This window comes from Vidua chalybeata, chromosome Z, assembly GCF_026979565.1.
Source record: "Vidua chalybeata isolate OUT-0048 chromosome Z, bVidCha1 merged haplotype, whole genome shotgun sequence".
Classification (NCBI taxonomy): domain Eukaryota; kingdom Metazoa; phylum Chordata; class Aves; order Passeriformes; family Viduidae; genus Vidua; species Vidua chalybeata.
The window spans coordinates 14,364,567-14,383,383 of NC_071570.1; the positions used below are offsets into that span (position 1 = coordinate 14,364,567).

Sequence of the window (18,817 nt, forward strand, 5' to 3'; positions counted from 1 at the left end):
TGCACTTGTCTGTTTGCTCTTTTTTCACTTCAAGACAAGTTCTCTACATATTTGGGAAATATTACAGTCTGTTTGCTTTCTTTTTTTCCTTTTTTTTTTTCTTTCTTTTTTTTCATTTCTGATAGGAAATTATCTATATATTTTAAAATATCCAAAGTAATAGGAAAAACACATTAGTCTGAATATTTAAAAGTGGGGAGAGTTGTGGTCTGAGTAATACATTTTCATGAACTCAAAATAATGGAAGTATTGATGCTGACCTGCAATTGGTAATGTCCACTACTGTCTACAACTGAAAATTCTAAAACAAGGTTAATCTGCTGCAGGAAAAACTGAAAGTTGAAAACAGTGATACAGAAATTCTGAATGATCTTGACAAACTTTCCTTCATTTTGCTTTTCAGACATAGAGGTAATTTAATAATTTAATCTCTTGAATAGATAAAAATATTCAGTTAAGCATCATTTACAACTGTAACTCTATTTCAATAAGTTAGTAAAACATTTTGAGATTTCACTTAGGTAAAGAAGTTTTATAAGCATTGCTAATATTATTTATTCTAATTTTATTGTACAGAATGTAAATAATTGTGGTTATAATTTTCTAAGCAAGTTACAAATGTCTACAACTGCTATTATTCCCTTAAAATATGGTGCAAGTATTTCTAAACTTGCACATCATCTTATCTCATATTCCAGAGAAAAAGTAGTGCATAGAGATATAAACAGAATGCAGTTTTTCACAAGTGCTAGCCAACTGAATGAGACAACAAAAAACCTCAAGAATGGCATAATTAGATGTGCTATGTCTTTAAGTGTAAATCGCTATAAAGATTAAAATAACAACAGTGAAATCCCTGGGGAGATTGATTTTCATTGCAAAGAGGTAATTTTAAACTTTTAAAAATATATTTGCCTTTGATCTATCTGTATTTTTTAACAGAAGATATTAGATCTCTGTTCTATAATGAAAGACAGGTTACTAATATCCATGGAAATTGAAATAGTCAAAATATTGCAAACACTATGGATAAACTTCGTATTTCCTTTTCAGCCTGTTAATATAATCTAATATTTCCCAGAAACGGGATCTAAGTTACCCATGAAAAAGGTGGTAGGGAAAAATCTATGTGTCAGGACCCAGTGAGGTGATTCTGGAGCTTACTGTCCTATTTCATTCAGGAAAAAAGTTTACATATTTTACATGTGAATGTATTATGCACCTGTACAAACATATCTTTCATAGGTAAAAGAAATTTAATGAAATGGCTGAGAAAATAGTCATGTCAGTGGCTTTGTTTCCATAAACTAAAATTTATTTTGTACCCAGGATCTTCAGTAAATAAACAGAGAAGCAAATTAATAAATAATGTAATCGAAATAGTAGGTTTTTCAGCACCTTTAAAAAGGCTTGTTGGTTCTGAACATATTTCATAAATGTTTCAAAAATAGTTCATTCAGCGTATTGTCATAATGTTGCTGAGCTCAATTTCCATTTCATGTCCCAGTTATGTTACTGCAAGTTTTATGATCTAAAGCTGCCTGTACACCTCAAATCTTCATATCTATCTCTTGATTTTGCTTTGGGAAATACAAGCTGTCACATTCATTTGGACAGGTCACGTTTGTTTTCATATTAATTGTGTAACAGAGAAGAAATAGCTGACAAATACTACTTTGACAATTGTTTTTTTTACTTTCAGTGCGTGAAGCATGAGGACAACAATATTGTAATGTAAATGGACTTTGACTTTTTTCACATTTTGCAACTGCCAAGTGATTCCAGAACTTTATATTTTCTTCCTACTGCCTTGCTGCTTGCTACTGAGCCTTTAGCAAGTCGTCCTTCAGTTTGGCCATAATAGTATTGACCTTGGTAATGTGTTTGAAGAAACCCCAAAAGCATATAAAAATAACTGCAGTAAAAAAAGCATTTTGTTTGTCAGTATTGCTTGGTACAAAATACAGATTAGCCACTGTATTTTTTTCAGGGTATTACTGATAGAATATATTCATAGAATCTTACAACAGATCCCTTTTGGGGATATAGTGTCAGAACAAATATCTTTGCTTGGGGCAAGACTGCTTTTTGAACCTCTGGCTTCATTAGAGTTGTGGGTCACAGGAAACTCTCAAAGATACAATTATATGTAATAAAGTCCCCAGTGAATTTATTGAAACCCATCATGTTGATAATTAAATTAATTAGGCTGTCAGTTTATGATTTTTTTACTAATATATAAGTTGACTGATAAAGAATTAAGGTTTGCTACACTCAAATGCATCCATAATGCTACCAGATGGTGGGTGATCCTGATAATCATGTCACCCAACTTATCAATGATTCTTTGTTCACCTGATGCAGGTACATCACCTTGTAGTACGCACTAAAATCTGAATAACCTTTCAAGTCACCTATATTTAAGTACATAGTTTTTTCACAAACATGTAAATACAGAAATATCGTATATAAATGATTAAGTGAACTGGGAAATACATCTTTTCACATATATAAGTGATGACAAAGCATAACAGGTAGAAGTATAGCATTCTGTAACATTTAGTTAAGCTTTATTATTTAATAAAGCCCATGATAACTGGATTTCAAAGACAGAATTAATTTTTAACCTCTTTTTTTTAACCTCTAATTTTAGCTCTTAGCTGTGTGACAGCCTCATTTTTAAACTTGTCTATAGCTTAATCTCACTACCTTGTGGCATGGGTTTTCGCTCTCCCCGGCTGCACGCAGCTTTTGGGAGCCCAGCTGTGGCGTAGCTTCCACGTGCTGCCAGGGTTTGCTGCCGCGGGTTCCCGGACACGGCTCCGTGTCTCGGGCGTGTGGGCTGGCCAGCCTCTGTTACCGTGCGCTAGGGATCCGGCAAAGAGGTAAGGAATTTGTCCATTTACTCCGTGCTTGGCAGGAACAGTTTATTGGTCACGTATGGCGCGGTTCGATGGAAAGACGCAACCGCTCCCGGCACTCGCATGGGAGAAAATGGCGCCCGGGTGCTGGCAGGATAGGGTTTTATGGAGGGGCGGGGCGAGAGGATCCACGGCCTGCCAGCCAATAGAGGCGGTTGCCATGGCGGTGACGCCAGCAACAGCGACCAACCAGAGAACCCCGCAGGGGCGGGCACCGAGCCTTGGGCTGAGCGGGATCGTGTGGCTTGAGGTGGCCAGCACGGGGTTTCCCGGGGCCGGACGGCAGGGTGGTTACAGGAGCGGCACAGGGGTAAGGTCCGGCAGCAGGCAGCATAGGGCCAGAAACTGCGGGGGGGAACAACATGGGGGAAACGCGGAATTACAGAACTTGACTTATTTTAACATAAATTAAAAACCCTAATCTAAACCCAAACTCCAGGATGCAACACTACCTTTTTTTATTATGAGGACCACTAAATGCATTTGTGAGACATGCATTTTTGGATATGAGCATTATATGTATATAAAATATGCAAAATAGGGTATGTCACTTTTACCACACTTCTATAATAAATTTGTTTAAATTATGTGAAAAAGCAAAGTAACACTAGTCTCAGAGCCCTTATAATAAAGATAGTAATTTTTAAGAAGAAAGAAATCTGTATCAGAATTGATGTTATAAGTAAGATTAAAAAGTCACACTTCTGCTGGACTTGCTTTAGACACAGATCTTAAAACTTGTGCAGGTGCAAAACACAACTACTTCTGTTTTGTGCAACCTCACTAATGGATCCTTGGGCACTATTTCTTATGTATCAACAATTAAAAAAAAAAGAATTCTGTATATACTTGTTCCATAATCATTATCATTACACCTTTAAGATTTTTATTAGTTAAAATGGAGAAATATTATACATAGAAATATGATAAGAATCTGTTGAGGACTTGTGTGCATCTGTGTTTTCTGTATTTACATATCTAATAGCCTGAAATTATATTTCTTTGAAACACATGCCAGCTGAATGCATGAAAGTAAACACATAGAAAGACATCAGAAAGCAAATGAACAGTTTAAGTAGTAAAAGCTGGTGCCTTTATCTCAGATCATGAGTAGATAGGTAACTGATTTTCAATATCATCCACATAACTGACCATCTTGAGTGCCTAGAGAAGGGCTGGTGATGACTCTATAACACAAGTCCTAGGAGGAGCAGCTGAGGGAGCTTGGGTTGTTTAGCGTGGAGAGGAGGAGGCTCAGGGGAGACTTTATCACTGCCTAGAACTGCCTGAAAGGAGGATGCAGCCAGCTTGGGGTCAGTCTCTTCTCCCAGGAAACCAGTGACAGGACAAGAGGACGCATGCTTAAGCTGTGCCAGGAGAAGTTTAGGTTGGACATTTCGGAAAAAGTTCTTCACTGAAGGAGTGATTGGGTACTGGAATGGGCTGCCCAGGGAGGCAGTGGAATCACTGTCACTGGAGGTCTTACAAAAGAGACCGGATGTGGTACTTGGTGCCATGGTTTAGTTGATAAAATGGTGTTCGGTCATAGGTTGGACTTGATGATCTCAAAGGTGTTTTGCAACCTAGTTAATTCTGTGATTTGGTGATTCTGTAATTTTCAGTCACAATTTTACAACCTACTTTGATCACAAATGTTAGGGTCAGGATCTGCTCACATCCTGTCACATCTTTTCTTAAATTTGCCATATTTACAACTTTGAAATGAAACTTTCACAAAATTCTTTGCTTTCTGTCCTTTACAATCTATATATTTAGTGGTATCTTCTCTGATCACACAGTAAAAAAGAATTTGTATAAACTTTTCTAATTTATCAATGGGTATTTAAAGGTCCTGAAAGGCTAAATTGATTTAAATTACTTTCTCTTTGATATTGAGGGTCAGTATCTGTTTTCTGGATGTCATATTTGTAGATCATCCTCCATAAAACATAATGACTCTGACAGTGTTGGTGCTACAAAACTTTAAAAAGAACATATTTGTTCCAAGGTATTCTCGAAGTTTGTATGATTACAAGCAAACCTGGTGTGGACATAAGGTATTTGGTACCCAGAAAATTTTCTCCTTAAAGGGTCACCTTCATGGCCTTTTGGAGAAGCAAATAGAAGCAAAGCAGAATTTGGTAAAAAAGGCTTAATGAAACACTAAGATCTTTATGGCAACTGAGAAGATGTTCTCAGAACTATGTTGCAACTGAAAAAAAGGTATCAGATATTTGATTAGAAGTATTTCTCTTCCCTCTATTGCATTTCTTAGTAACTGGCCTCAAGTGAAACAAAGACCATAGAATAAATTTTTTATAACTCTCTACTTAGTTCATAATTCTAAGACTCTTTTCTTTCTGGAAAGGAAGATTGAACACAGTCTGAAAGCCACAAGTATCATATTTTGCATGTGGAAATAGCATTGAAATTGGATGGAAGTTCTGTTATTACTCTTTAATTTAGTAAAGCTCTAACAAGTATTAAAGACATGTTTGTTACTGCAGCAATTTCAACTAGTAAGGAGAGAGAATTGCATAAGGTGGCGTTTGAGCATTCTGGACTGATTGGGCTCTGCACTTTAGTGCAGAAGCTGTGACAGAAAAATTATACTTTGCTTTATCTTCTGTCCAAAGAAGTAAATAATAAAAACACTCACCTGTCATTGTAAGTCACTGAGCTATTGGTTTGCCTGATGCTTGTTTTCTTTGCTCCAAGGGAAAAGTTCTCATTACTACTTTTTACATTCTAAGACACATATATATTTGTATGTATATATACACATCTCTGCAAATATATATAAACATCTATGCAAATATACGACTGCTCCTAATGGCACCTTTGCCAAAAGAACTGTAAAATTAAAAACTCACAGTAGAACACAGCAGGGCTCTGTAATATTTCTCAGCCCATCCTCAGGCTACAAAAGGTAGATGTTTCTCCTTTGAGTGAATCTAGACCGAATGATGTTAATTTATTTATAAAAGTTTATTCTTCCTATTGTTTCCTTCCAATCATTCACCAGAAAGAAATTTTTCGTGAAGAAATAGCTATTGAAAAAAAAAAAGATAATACCGTAAATAGGTAAGTTTTTGTTGGCAAGACATGTTCACAACTCTAAAGTGATTTTTTTTTCAGGTGATATTCATAAGGGAATTCAGGAGTCACTTAGAAGACCCAAACTAAAAAAACCATAGCATTGCTCCATTATTCCATTTAGTCCAGTGGTCACTTGAGCTGTGAAGAAGACAGTTTTGAATTGTTACTCTGAATGAGCAGCTCAGCTATTGGATTAAACATAGCTTTTTAATTAGTTGCTGTAAAAAGTCTGACCAAGGAAAATAAAATAAGGAATAGCCTGACAGAAATAAAGCAAGGAATGACATTTTCTAGGGTGTTGCAGTGCAGCTGGAGCAGGGATGAAGAAAGCTTCAATTCCTGGAGTGGGAAGCACCCTCATACTATAGCAGGCATACTACAGCTTTTTATTTGCTGTATCTAGTTTGAGCTCTGAGAAATTCTGGTAAATTTGCGACAGCAGCACAGATGACCATGGTTCTACGGACTATGTACATTCTCAGTCATTACAACATCAATGTCAAGTTGCAGTGTCTAGCTGCTTGGGAGCACTGGAAGCTTTAATAGTAGAAAGAATATAATAAATTGACAAAGGAGACTTGGTGGTCAAAATATCTTTTCTCTTTCCTATTCTTTCCTTAACTGCACTGTCATCTTGCTGAAAGATCCCTACTCTCCCACAAACAAATGGCACAAAAATTATTTTTTCATTTCTAATTAATTACTTTCCTGTCCCTTCTTGGCTCCATGGATTCTAAATGGAGAACCTTTTTGAAACCTCAAAGTAAAAATAAGTGAAATGATGATACCTTTTGCCTTGGAATTTTTAATAGCTTTTGGTACCTAAATTCCCTCACAAAATTGATCTGTCTCTGAAATTTGCTTATAAGAAGTATAAACATAACAAGTTAGCAAACATCTTCAAAATTGTCAAAAGTTCTTTAAAAGTTGTAAATTTTTAGTTTCCAGTCATCCTTATCTGCATCTCAGGTGAAAATCTAATGATGAGGCAATCATTATTTAAAATGATTTTCATGGTAAATGTAGTTTCCTTCTATTTTTGACTCAAACTGTACTCCAGAAGGGGCTCATAATGGGAAATACTTTATACATGAATCTATGAGTAGTCTAACATTAATTACACATTTATCTTACCAGTCCATGTTTTTGTGGTTTTCCAAGGACTTTTATATGGTTTGGGATGGTTTTGTTTTGTTTTGGTTTTTTTCCCCAGGTTTGTTTGTTTGTTTTTTAATTTGTTTATTTTCTTATTAGCTTGAAGTTTCTGGTCATTGATACTACACATAATTGAGTATAAATGTCATAAAAAGTGACCACAATTTGTTTTGGTCTTGGTAGACAGAGGATTCTCTGAAGGTACATCCAGGCCTCACACATGCAATGTTACTTAATTAGAAGAAAAAGCAATTTCTAAGAGCATGTTGTACAGGCAATATCTGTGATCCTTCCTGTCCTTTCTTATGTATGATTTTAAAAAATAATCTGATGCTAGCATTTCCATGAATAAGCATCTGAAGTAAAATTTCACTGCGACAACTTTTAATTTTTTGTTCACAGAATTTCAACAATTTGGGAAATTTCTGTAAATTTTTGTAAGGCTCTTTATTTAATAATGTTCAGAAATTCTCTGCAATAACAGAATCCCAATTTGTAAATTTAAAACCCATTGAAAGGCTGGAAATTGGATAAAGAGCTTTTGTGGCATATGAGTGGTTGTATTTTGATAAATATTCAGGTGTGGATAAAATTCCAAAGCCCTTAAATTTTAGTGATGAACAATTCATTTATTTTCCAGTATATATTCTTTTACATTGGATAGGAGAAGACAGTAGATAATCAGGTACAGGCTGAATGTTTTGCAAGGAAAATGTGGAGATGTAGATGTAGTTTCAAGAACTTATTTTCATTAAATTATCTTCTAATTGACTGAGGAGCAGAGAGAAACTGCAAGTAGAACTCCTTGCATAGAATCATGGAATCATCAAATATCTCAAGTGAGAAGTGTCCCATTAAGTCTGACTCCATGCTCCTTGCAGGACCGCCTAAAATCAAACTGCATGACTTAGAACATTGTCCAGATACTCCTTGAATTCCAGAAACTTGGTGCCTCAGCCACTTCCCTGGGTAGTCAGTTATGGTAACCAGCCCCCTCTCAGTAAAGAGACCTTTCCAAATCTTCAGTCTGAACTTCCCCCCATGTAGCCTAATTCCATTTCCTCTTGTCCTATTGCTGCTCACCAGAGAGAGAGTAGATCAGCAGCTCCCCCTTGGCTACAACCCTAGTGGAAAATGTAGATTGCCATAAGGTCATTCCTCAGCCTTGTCTAAGCTGAAACAGCCAAGTCACCTCAGCCACTCCTCTGAATTCTTGCCCTCAAGGCCTTTCACCACCTTGGTCACCCTCCTCTAAGGGTCTTTGGTCATCCTCCTCCCTAACAGTCTGCTGTCCTTCTTATATTGAGATGCCTACAACCACACACAGGACTTGAGGTGGGGATGCACCAGCACAGAGTAGGGTGGGACAGCTCCCTTGCCCAGCTGGCGATGTTGTGCCTGATGCACTCACAACAGGTTAGGCCCTCTTGGCTGCCAGGACAGACAGTGCACTCATTTTCAACTTGCCATCAACCCAAGACCCCAGAACTCTTTTCATGGGGCTGGTCTCTAGTCTTCCATGCCCCAATTTGTATGTAAAATAAAGATTTCTCCATCCCAAGCAGAGAACCCTGCTCTCTTAATTCCCTAAAGCTCTTGATTGATTGTCCAGCTCTTTAGTCTACTCAGATCTCTCTGTAAGGCCCATCCACCCTCAAGAGAGTCCACAGCTCCTCCCAGTTTAGTACCTTAAGTAAACTCAACTAATGTGTATGTGATTCCTGTGTCCAGATCATTTATGAAAGCGTGCTCCACGCTTATAGAGGAATACTTTATAAAAACAGACAAAAAGCAACCAACCAAACTAAACCAAAACCAACAAAACCCCACAACCTCTCTCCTCCCCATTCCCACCACCACTGCTTACTTTTAATTATTTAATAGTATAATACATGCTTGAAACATGGTCAATCAACCTTGTAGATCTTGCAAGTATGTAAAAGCTATTGGGACACAGGGAAGCTGTATTCTGAAGTCGCTTTTCCGCAATACATATAACTCAAAAGGTCTGGCTACTGCCAGAAATTTCAGTGGAAATTTTACAGTTGTTGATTGTAAAATCCTGTTTAGCTCTCTTTTCTGTTGTATTTCCAAAATGTGTGTTTTGCCTTTTGGGACATCTTTTGCAAAGAAGAGTTGCAGTCCTCTTTATCCACAAGCACTCTCTGCGCACTTCTCTGTGTTACAAAATCCTACCACTTCAGATTCTCAGTGTTTTCACTAACTGGAAATTTTATGTATATATAAATATATTTGAAAATTTTATGAGTATAACTCTAATGGAATAGTTTTTATATGCACACTGCATTTCTGTGTTCACTTCAATTTATCTTTTGTAACTGGAAGATGAGGAATTCCAAGGATGGCTTTTTATATCATCTACATGCGAAAGTATTTTGCCTGTCTAAGCTGTTCTAGAACAATTTACACCTGTGGATGACTCATCCAAACTACTGGAGTCATCAGGATTTTATATCCCTGCATTCATATTTTAAAAGGGAAACGTCAATACAATGATGTTTTATGAATTTTGTAGCACCCCCTAAAATTATCAGCTGCTGTTCTTTTATCTCTGTTACTGGCAGTGTAACTTCCACTTGACAATACATTTTTTCCTTTGCATTGTATTTTTTTTTTCTGGATGCATTTTTAATGTTAAGATTTCTTTGAATCAAAAAGTTTCTCTTATGTTTACTAGACAGCATTTTCCTACTAGTTATTTGAAAAAAACTCAGATGAATCTCTTGTACATTTCATTTCAATATTCTAAATTTTTAAATATGTGTTTAACCATGGAACAATCAATTAATGACATTAAATTAATCACATAAAATGAATGAATCATAAATCAGGTTAGGATAGGCTCAGGTTGGATAAGGCTCAAGGCCTTATCCAAAATGGCCTTGGACAGCAAGTGGATAACATTTTCTGCTATGTATTTGCCATATTTAAGAAAAAAATTTAATTGTTTTTCTATAAATAGACTCTTTAATTAGTTTTTTAAATTAAATTTGAATAAAAGAAAGAATCTTAAATGAAAAACTTCCTCTGTTCCTAAAACAAATCTGGAAAAAAGATTGGAAAAACCAATAAAAATACATTGTTGTGGAAAATTTGTGATGAGATGTTTCCTGTGAAATAAATATATAAAATATAGATTATAAAATATAAATTTTTGAAGTTACTTTAATGAAAACAAAGTTAGGCTATTTGTCACTTGATTGTTATTTAAAGTTAATTTCAAAACCTATACTTTGTGACCAGAAATACAGACTGCTGTTTTTTTAGTATTTTAGAAAAGAACAGTAGAAAGTTTTCCTCCACATAATTTCATCAAAGCCAAGTTTCACAGCTCAAAACCATCACTATTTAGTACAATAGAACAATGCGGTACTATTTACATGTACACCATTGATAATCATGTGTTAACCTATGTACAAAAGAGCAACTTTTTTTTTAGAATATACATTGTGGTACTTACACCCTTTACACCTAAGTATTCTCTATATCCTGGAGAATCCAAGAGCAGAGACCCTTTTTGCCATCCAATAAGCATTAGATGTGATTGGCAAATCAGAAAATGTTAAATCATAAGTCAGCTATAAACATGTTTTTAATCTCCAGTAACAGCAGGACACTAACAGGAGAGCTAAGAATACCAGGGAAAAAAAAAAAAAAGCACAGAAAAAAAAGTGAAAAAACGCCATTGATTTGTTGACAGAGGCCTAGCAGCTGTCACAGTAAACCATGGCTCTCTTGCACTTAATCAATGCCACCCTCCAAACAAATCACTCTGCAGCCCAGATGAAAAGTAATCAAGAGGAACACCTTCATAAGCATGAAGATTGCTAGATGGAGTTCAATGAAGTGTGTCTTTAAGCTTAGGCACTCCAAATGTGATCTATGACCCAAAAGCTAATGACAAACTCTTAACCCTTTTGAAGAAGGCAACAAATATCTGTCCCTTTTGCAAACAGATTGCATCATAATATTTTCATCAATAATTTTTGCAAAATACCATGTGCACCTTTGGTGTGCAGTCTTTTCTTCCTCTGTGACAGGGTCACTAGCAATTATTGTTTGTCTCTCTTAGTGTGCAACTACTTCAAAAGTACTTTATTTTTGTGGAAGACAGCACAGGAAAAAATGGCTAATTTTAAGCCTTACACAATGCTTGCAGAGAATTTCTAAAGGACTAAAAATTATTTTCTGTTCTTTTTATTGGCGCTTAAAAGTGCAATGTTTTGAAGACTTTAAAAACTCTCTGTTATAGTATAATATATATAATATATATATTATTTCCAAGGGGAAGTCTAAACACTGCTCTTGCCTGTTTAGTGGCAGTAGATTGCTTGACAGCCTGCCACTAGCTTATATTTCTTTTTATTTTTTTTCAAATTGACCAAACAGAGGCTAAAATAGACTCTAGAATCATGCTGTCAATTTCATTCACATGAGACAGTAACTCAGACAGAGGGCTTTATTTTACAGTTCACTGAAGAAAATTACTTCTTCAGCAGTCCTCATGGCATGCCACCAACAGAGTGCACTGTCATACGCTCAATACTTGTACCAATTAGATCTTTAACAGTACTATTTTTATGGTACTATTATATGGTGTATTATATTATAAACATGCTAGGAGCTCTTTCCATGTTAAATTAATACAGTATTTTAGAAACAATTTATTATTTTTTTATTGATAGCTTTAGAAAATAGATTGTGTAACACATTATATTTCTGATACAAATGGTGGAATGGAGATAAGCTCTTTTTCATTAGTCTTGTCTCATGCGGAATATTTCTGTTAATGTGTACTCTCAAGTCCTTTGCTGCTTGTCTATGGGCTTACACTATCCCAATTGCTCATATGTCAGCAGCCAGTAAACATGCCACTATTGATGTGCACTTGGATCCCTTCAGAATGATACAACTGACCTTTTTATTTAATTTATAGTCTATTGGACAGCACATATTTCCTGCCTAAGGGTTTAGCTTATCTCTCATGTATTCAGTGGAAATTGACATTTCACTACTTTGCAGGTTAGCCTAATGTTAATTAAAGCATGAGGATGCACTCATCCTTAGTATTTTCATGGAATTCATGCAATTCTAAAATCAAGCTATTTCAAAATATGAATGCATATTTAAATTCAAAGGTCAGATGACTGAATATGAATGCAAATAAGAGGGTACATATACAGCTAAGTTGTCGTGGTTTAGGAATGGTCTCCCTAAATTAGTGCTCCCCTCACTGAGACTCCAAAACCACATGCAACTCATGTACTTCTCCTCACCCTCCTCCTACAGGTGGCTGGAGAGGAGAATTGGAGACATCAAAGGCAAAGGTCACAGGCTGAGATAAGAACAACTTACTGGAAACAGCAATGAGGTAAGAAAACCAGCAGTAAAAGCAAGAGAATTACTAACAAAAGGTGTGAGACAAAGAAATGGTTTACACAAGAAAACCATGATAAAATATCACATCACACCACACTTTCTCCCACCTGGAAAAGGGATTCCCTTCTCGGAAGTGACAAAGTCCCTTTTTCCTGCCCTGGCAATGACATAAGAGGGTTTCAAATAAGAATCATGTGCTTGGCTATGCATCTCCAGCCTTCAGTACCTCCTGGCTACTGTGAAAAATTAACCCCGTTGTCTGAAACGAGGACATTATCCACTCTTTATCCTATGCTGTCTACAATACGCCCAGATCCTATACCTTCCAATCACATACATATATACACAAGCACAAGTATCATTTTCATAGTCAGTGGCTGTTCCTCCAAGTTACTTTTGAGTTCGTTTAGTATCAAGCATGACTGTGGGTTCTATCTGCCTTAGACATCTTCCAGGACAGGAGAGAGCTGTCAGGTGAGCTATTAGATGGTTGCAGTCAGCATCACCAGCTCACAACTGGTATGTCTGGAGCGGTCCATGTTCGTTGTCAATGGTAATTCTGGCATACACTGGCAGTGTATTTGAGGAAAAAATATTATACAATTCAACATTACAGACTCTTCTCACCCCAAAATCAAATCCCCTTGAGGGGCACATTGGGTTTCCTGGTCCCTCTGCATTACTCACCAAGTACACCCAGAACCTTGAGCCAAAACAATCCCACAGATGGGCATCTGTTTGATTGACGCAGGACTATTTCTCATATGCACTATGAGACTTTACCCCCTTTTACACGACATGGCAGTTTTGACTGAGCAGGGCCATCTCAGTTAGTACAGCCTCAGGTGTTAGCTACTCGGGTGGGTAGAAGCAGAGGGCCACATGAAGCACTGTTGGTACTCGTTTCATTGACATCAATGCCAATGAGTAGACACATGATGATAGCATGCTCCATACAAACTCCACTGTATGAATTGTGCACATGGGACCTCATCTGGACAGGGCACTGCTTGTTATGTAAATCCCTACAGATTTCCTACATTTTAGGTAATTCTCTCAGGTACCTGACACCTTTCTCCATAATGTTCTTTCTGCTTGGGTGCACTACTAGTTCATCCTTGAGAGAACATCTTTCCCTCACACTTGACAGCAGTCGCCTGCAGAGGCTGAGACTTTTTATGCTCTTTGATCCCCTTGTCAATACCTACATCCTGGGACAGGGATCACTGTTGCTTGGCTTTACTACCATCTAGTTTCATACCATGGGACATGATAGCCCAGCATCAGAGCAGACAGATCACTGCAAGTTCACTTGATTGGCAGCTGAAATCACAGTATGATTATTAATGAATTCCCAGATGTATCACCCAAGTCCAGGGCAAGACAATGAACTGAATGCACACCCCAAATGACCCTTACTGCCCTTGATGTTATAATGTCATAAACTGGTATCACATAGTACAGCAACAAAGTAATCCTGATCCCTCTCTCACTGAAAATGAGTACTATGAGGAGCATATAGAAGAACATATGTGTTAGGTACCACACCCACACAAACAGTCAAGGAACATTGTGACCAGGGGCTCCACACTTAACACACAAGCGCTTAGACAAAGCTTGTTTCCACTTCCATAAGGGCAGCTCTGTTCCTATTTCAAACCTTCATGCTCAAGATTTGACACCAGTTAAGGCTTTCGTAATTTAGGAATGGTACCCCTCAATTTTCTGTCTCCCCACCCCACTAAGACTCCAAAGCTTAGACTTAAAGCTTTAGATAGAGCAAAGACACCCACCTCACTTGCTTCCCCTCTCCTGTCTTCTGCTCACAGGTGGCTGGAGAGGAGCATTAGAGGCACACAAGGCAAAGATCATGGGCTCAGATAAGAATGATTTATGGGAAACAGCAATAAGATAAGAAAAACAAACAGTAACAGCAACAAAAATATCAACAAAAGGTATAAAACAAAGAAATTATTTACACAGAGGACCCACGACAAAATACTGACTGAACAGCTGTCCCACCACACCACACCTTCTCCTGCCCAGAAAATCAATGGCCTTCTCAGACGTGAGAGAGTTTGTCGCCCCTGTGACTCTCCTGCCACTGATGTGAGATGATACAAAATAACATTAGGATCTTGGCTACGTCCATACGACTCCCGGCTATGCACCCCCCCTATGGCTACTGCAGATAATTAGCGCTGTCCTTGGCTGAAATCAGGACACATATATATTGTGATTTAAGAAGCCTATAAAATAGTTCTTGTAAATTTGTCAGCTAGCTAATAATAATAATATTTCGAACATGACATGTATGATATATGCTATATATGCTATGCCTTAAATGCAGTAGGATAAGCCCATGATTGCATATCACTAGAAGGATAGTAAGGAAGCCCTTAAATTGGAGATACAACTTTATTAGCTCACAGAATTTGCTGATGTTCACTGTTTGGAACCATATTTTCTGAGTAGTAATCATATTTATCCTGAGAATTTTAAAGAGCTATTCTTTGTTGACACTCTCCATGTAGCAAAATGGGAAATGGCTCTGTTATAAAAAGGCTAAATAAGGATAATGTTTTGGAGAAGTATGACTGTGTACTTCATCTGCCTCGTCCTCAGCTGTCACCTAAGTATTCTGTACTGGTCACTCCCAGAATCACAAACCATTTTGCATGGCCCTTTTGTCTGAGCAGAGGGCAGATATTCTAGCCAAAACATTCCAACATGATGCAAAAGACAATTCCTTCTCTAAAGATCAAACAATTTTATTATAATAGCATATTACACAAAGACATAAACCTGAAATCTGTGTCATTAAGGGAGACTTAAACATTAAAACATTTTAAACATTAACTTATGCATCACAAGTTAGGGACACAATTGGCCAAAGCTCTTTTGAATTATCTTCCTTGAAAATGATCAAATACCCAAATAGTTGTCAGAACAAATAGAGTGATATAAGTGATGCTCACACTGCAGTGTTGGTGCTGGCTAAATAGACTGTCTGGAGTTATCCCTCAGAATGGTCTTCAAGTGGGGAACCTTTGTTCAGGGCTGCAAAGATTTCCTGACACTATTGTAGTATGGGCAAATACTAGGCCAGGAAGCAGCTGCAATGCAGAATGTGCCAGAATACTTCCCTTTACTGTTTAAGTTTTTTTCTGTCATATTCATGACTGATTCAAATTCAATACAATTGAAGATGATGAAAGGTAGTCAGCTGGTGTCAGATTTGTTGTCAAGTGTTGCATCCTGGGTTTGGGTTCAGATTAGGGGTTCTGATCTTCGTTAGTTTACCAGTTCTGTGTATCCTCGTGTATCCCCCATGTTTCCCCCCCCCACACCGTGGCTAACCCCAGGATGCCTGCCATTGGAGTTTCCTCCTGTCACTCCTGTAACCACTCCTGAGGCTTCCGTGTCTGTCAACCCGTTCCCGTGATCCCACTGGCCCTGAAGCCCCGTGTCCGCCCCTGCTGTGTTCCTGTTGGTCACTGCGGCACACGTCACCGCCACGGTTTCTGTATTGATTGGGCGGAGAGCTCCTGTCCTCCCCTGTCCCACCCCTATATCCCTCCGCAGCCCCCCAGCCTCGCTGCTAGATCTGTCCATGCGAGGTTAGGAACAGGCTGCGGCTTCTCCATCATGGCTCCCGCGACCAATAAAGCATCCAGCTGCCATGTGGATGGATTTGGACGACTTCCCTGCCTCTTCATTTCTTACCTCACGCTGACGGCAACGCACGGCCAGCCCACCCTGGGGTGCAGCCGCAGAAGCGCCCAGAAGTAGCGGTGAACACCGACCCTGACGAGAAGCCGAGGCGCCTAAGCCGGGCGCTTGGGAGCCGACCGGGGCCGGGAAAAGTAATGCACAGCCACTGCCAAGTTCAGCCAAACCAGTGAAGTTCAAAATTCTGTTAAGTCTAGATAAAAAAAAAAAAAAAAAAACCAACCAAAACCAAAAAAACAAAAAACAAAACAACCAGCTTTGGAAGATAAGGACAGGGGAAAAAATACTTCTGATTTTTCCTCATTCTGAATCAGAATCCTTTCCTGAATAAGTTTTGCTCAGCTGAGAATTTAAATGATACTGGGGGGAAATAAAGCTGCTTCCAGTAATACACTCAAAAATAATTTTGTGACTTCATTTCATGACATGAAGCTACATAGCACATCATAAATTTATTTCCCAAAGTCTAGGATTTATGTCTGCTTTACATCCACATCACATCATAATACGATGCAGTTTGACACACCATAATTTGTTTTTAATAATACATTATTTCAGGAGCTGGAAAAGTGTCAAGCCTTTGTGGGATTTATTTATTTATTTTCTGTGCAAAATTAGTGACTGCTTTGATATTGCTGCAACTCCAAATTAATCCAGTTATTCTGTGATTTGATAGCATAGAGGGAAGTGTGTTTAGAATTTCCTGATTTGGAAAAAAGAAATTGCAAGAAAGACAGTGCTATTCATCACTGCATGCTTTGTACTTACATTCTGCTTAGTGCAAATATTTCATCAAAACAGCACACGCCACATGGTTGACTGAATAAGAGGAAGAAGGAAAGGCTTAGGGGTTCTTTGAGATCTTGCCTGCAAACACGCCTCAGAAAACAGAAACAGAAACTTGCAAAACAAAGTATAATCACATTCTTTCTAACCATCATTCTGTTTCCTGTATGCCTAATGTTTCATCTAGTGTATGATTGCACCATTCCCTTTTTCTAGCTGTCCCTTTAATTTTTTAATGGTATACCACAACAGTAAATTTGTGTTAATGAGCTCAAGGTATAACTGGCTGGCATTCCATATCAAGTTTTACTGGCTACCAGTATTTGCCTAAAAATTATCATTGGTATTTATATAAAAAATGTAAACACATATTGGTATTTGTGGTTTTTTTGCCTTTTCTTTCCCCTCATTCAGTCCTTGATTAAAACTCTTTATTACTTTTTTTCATTGGATGCCTCATTTTGTTTTATTTTTAATTAATGATGATTATTACACTTACCATTTCTTCAATTGCTAATACTAGCAGCAGCATGAGTGTTTTGAAACATTGCATTTAATTGTTGTCATTATAGAAAGAAAAGCCTAGCTGTACTTTTCTTTGAAAAGAAAAAGAGAAAAGGCCTGAAAACCTATCTAGCTCCTTTATAATGATAATTTGAAAGAAAAAAATCTTTGTTGGATAATCCTTTTTTAATCAGAGTAAATTGATCATTGTTGCTTCTCTGAAGAACTCAAAGTGATTTCACCTTTCTCTGAAACATTATTTTGTCAGGTAAGACATTTTAAAGCCTTTTTTCTAATGTCTGTTTTTCACAGCTTTACATTTCTTTAGATTTAACAGATCATGCTTGATACTTCATACATCTGTGACATACAGTACATTTCAAGTAACATGGTTTTTATTGCACAGGAAAACACAAGCTAAAGATTGGAGCATGGTATAGGTAATACTTGAGTTCTTGCACAACAATATCTTTGCTTCAAAGCCTAGTCAGGAATCAGGCCTGGACTCTTCTCAGGGACAATGGGCTGTCACTGTTAGCTCAGAGAAAGGTGAACAGAAACAAGATAAACTATTGCTAACTTGTGGTAGCTTTAACTATTTCAAGGAAAAGTGAAATATATGATGATGTGACAAACTTTCATAAAGTGTATTTGCAATTTCTGCAGTAGATTCAAGGGAAAAGAACTGGAAAATCCATGCCAGGTAGCTGAAATCTGATTTCCATATTTTCATACGACACATGTTTTGAATTCATGATTCCTAATCTGTAGTTTCACAGAGTGTTTTAGCAATATAGCCACTGAACACTGAACTAGTAATGTGGCATTTCTGAAAGGTTTCACTTTGTTTTTGTAATTTAAATATAAAATCCCCTTGTTTCTCTTTTTCTTCACTTTTGTTACATTTTATGTTTATCTTTCTTTACAATAAAATTACAGGAATAGGACCTAGATGCCATTTTCAAAAATTATTTACGAACTGAATTATAATAGAAAAATCATTGGATTTAATTGCTTAGATAATTTTCAATTTAATATTCAGGCTATTAAGGAAGAAATAGTCCGATTGAAAATTTCTCCTTTTTTTTCAGCATTAAAAGTATGAATGGTTTTACTCATCATTAAAGCTATTAAATTCTGACTTAGTTTACTACACTTCTTTAGTTAGTCTACTTGGTAGCCAATCACTGGTACATATCTTGTGACCTGCTGAAACTTTA

General features: G+C 37.2%; 1 long non-coding RNA gene across 1 annotated transcript; it reads left to right on the plus strand.

Moving 5' to 3' along the window:
- The first annotated feature begins 3,152 nt into the window (after positions 1 to 3,152).
- On the plus strand, positions 3,153 to 15,670 carry LOC128802476 (uncharacterized). Its single transcript, XR_008435454.1, has 3 exons — positions 3,153 to 3,231; positions 12,486 to 12,567; positions 14,405 to 15,670. It is a non-coding gene; the product is annotated as an uncharacterized LOC128802476 (long non-coding RNA).
- Positions 15,671 to 18,817: the final 3,147 nt, after the last annotated feature.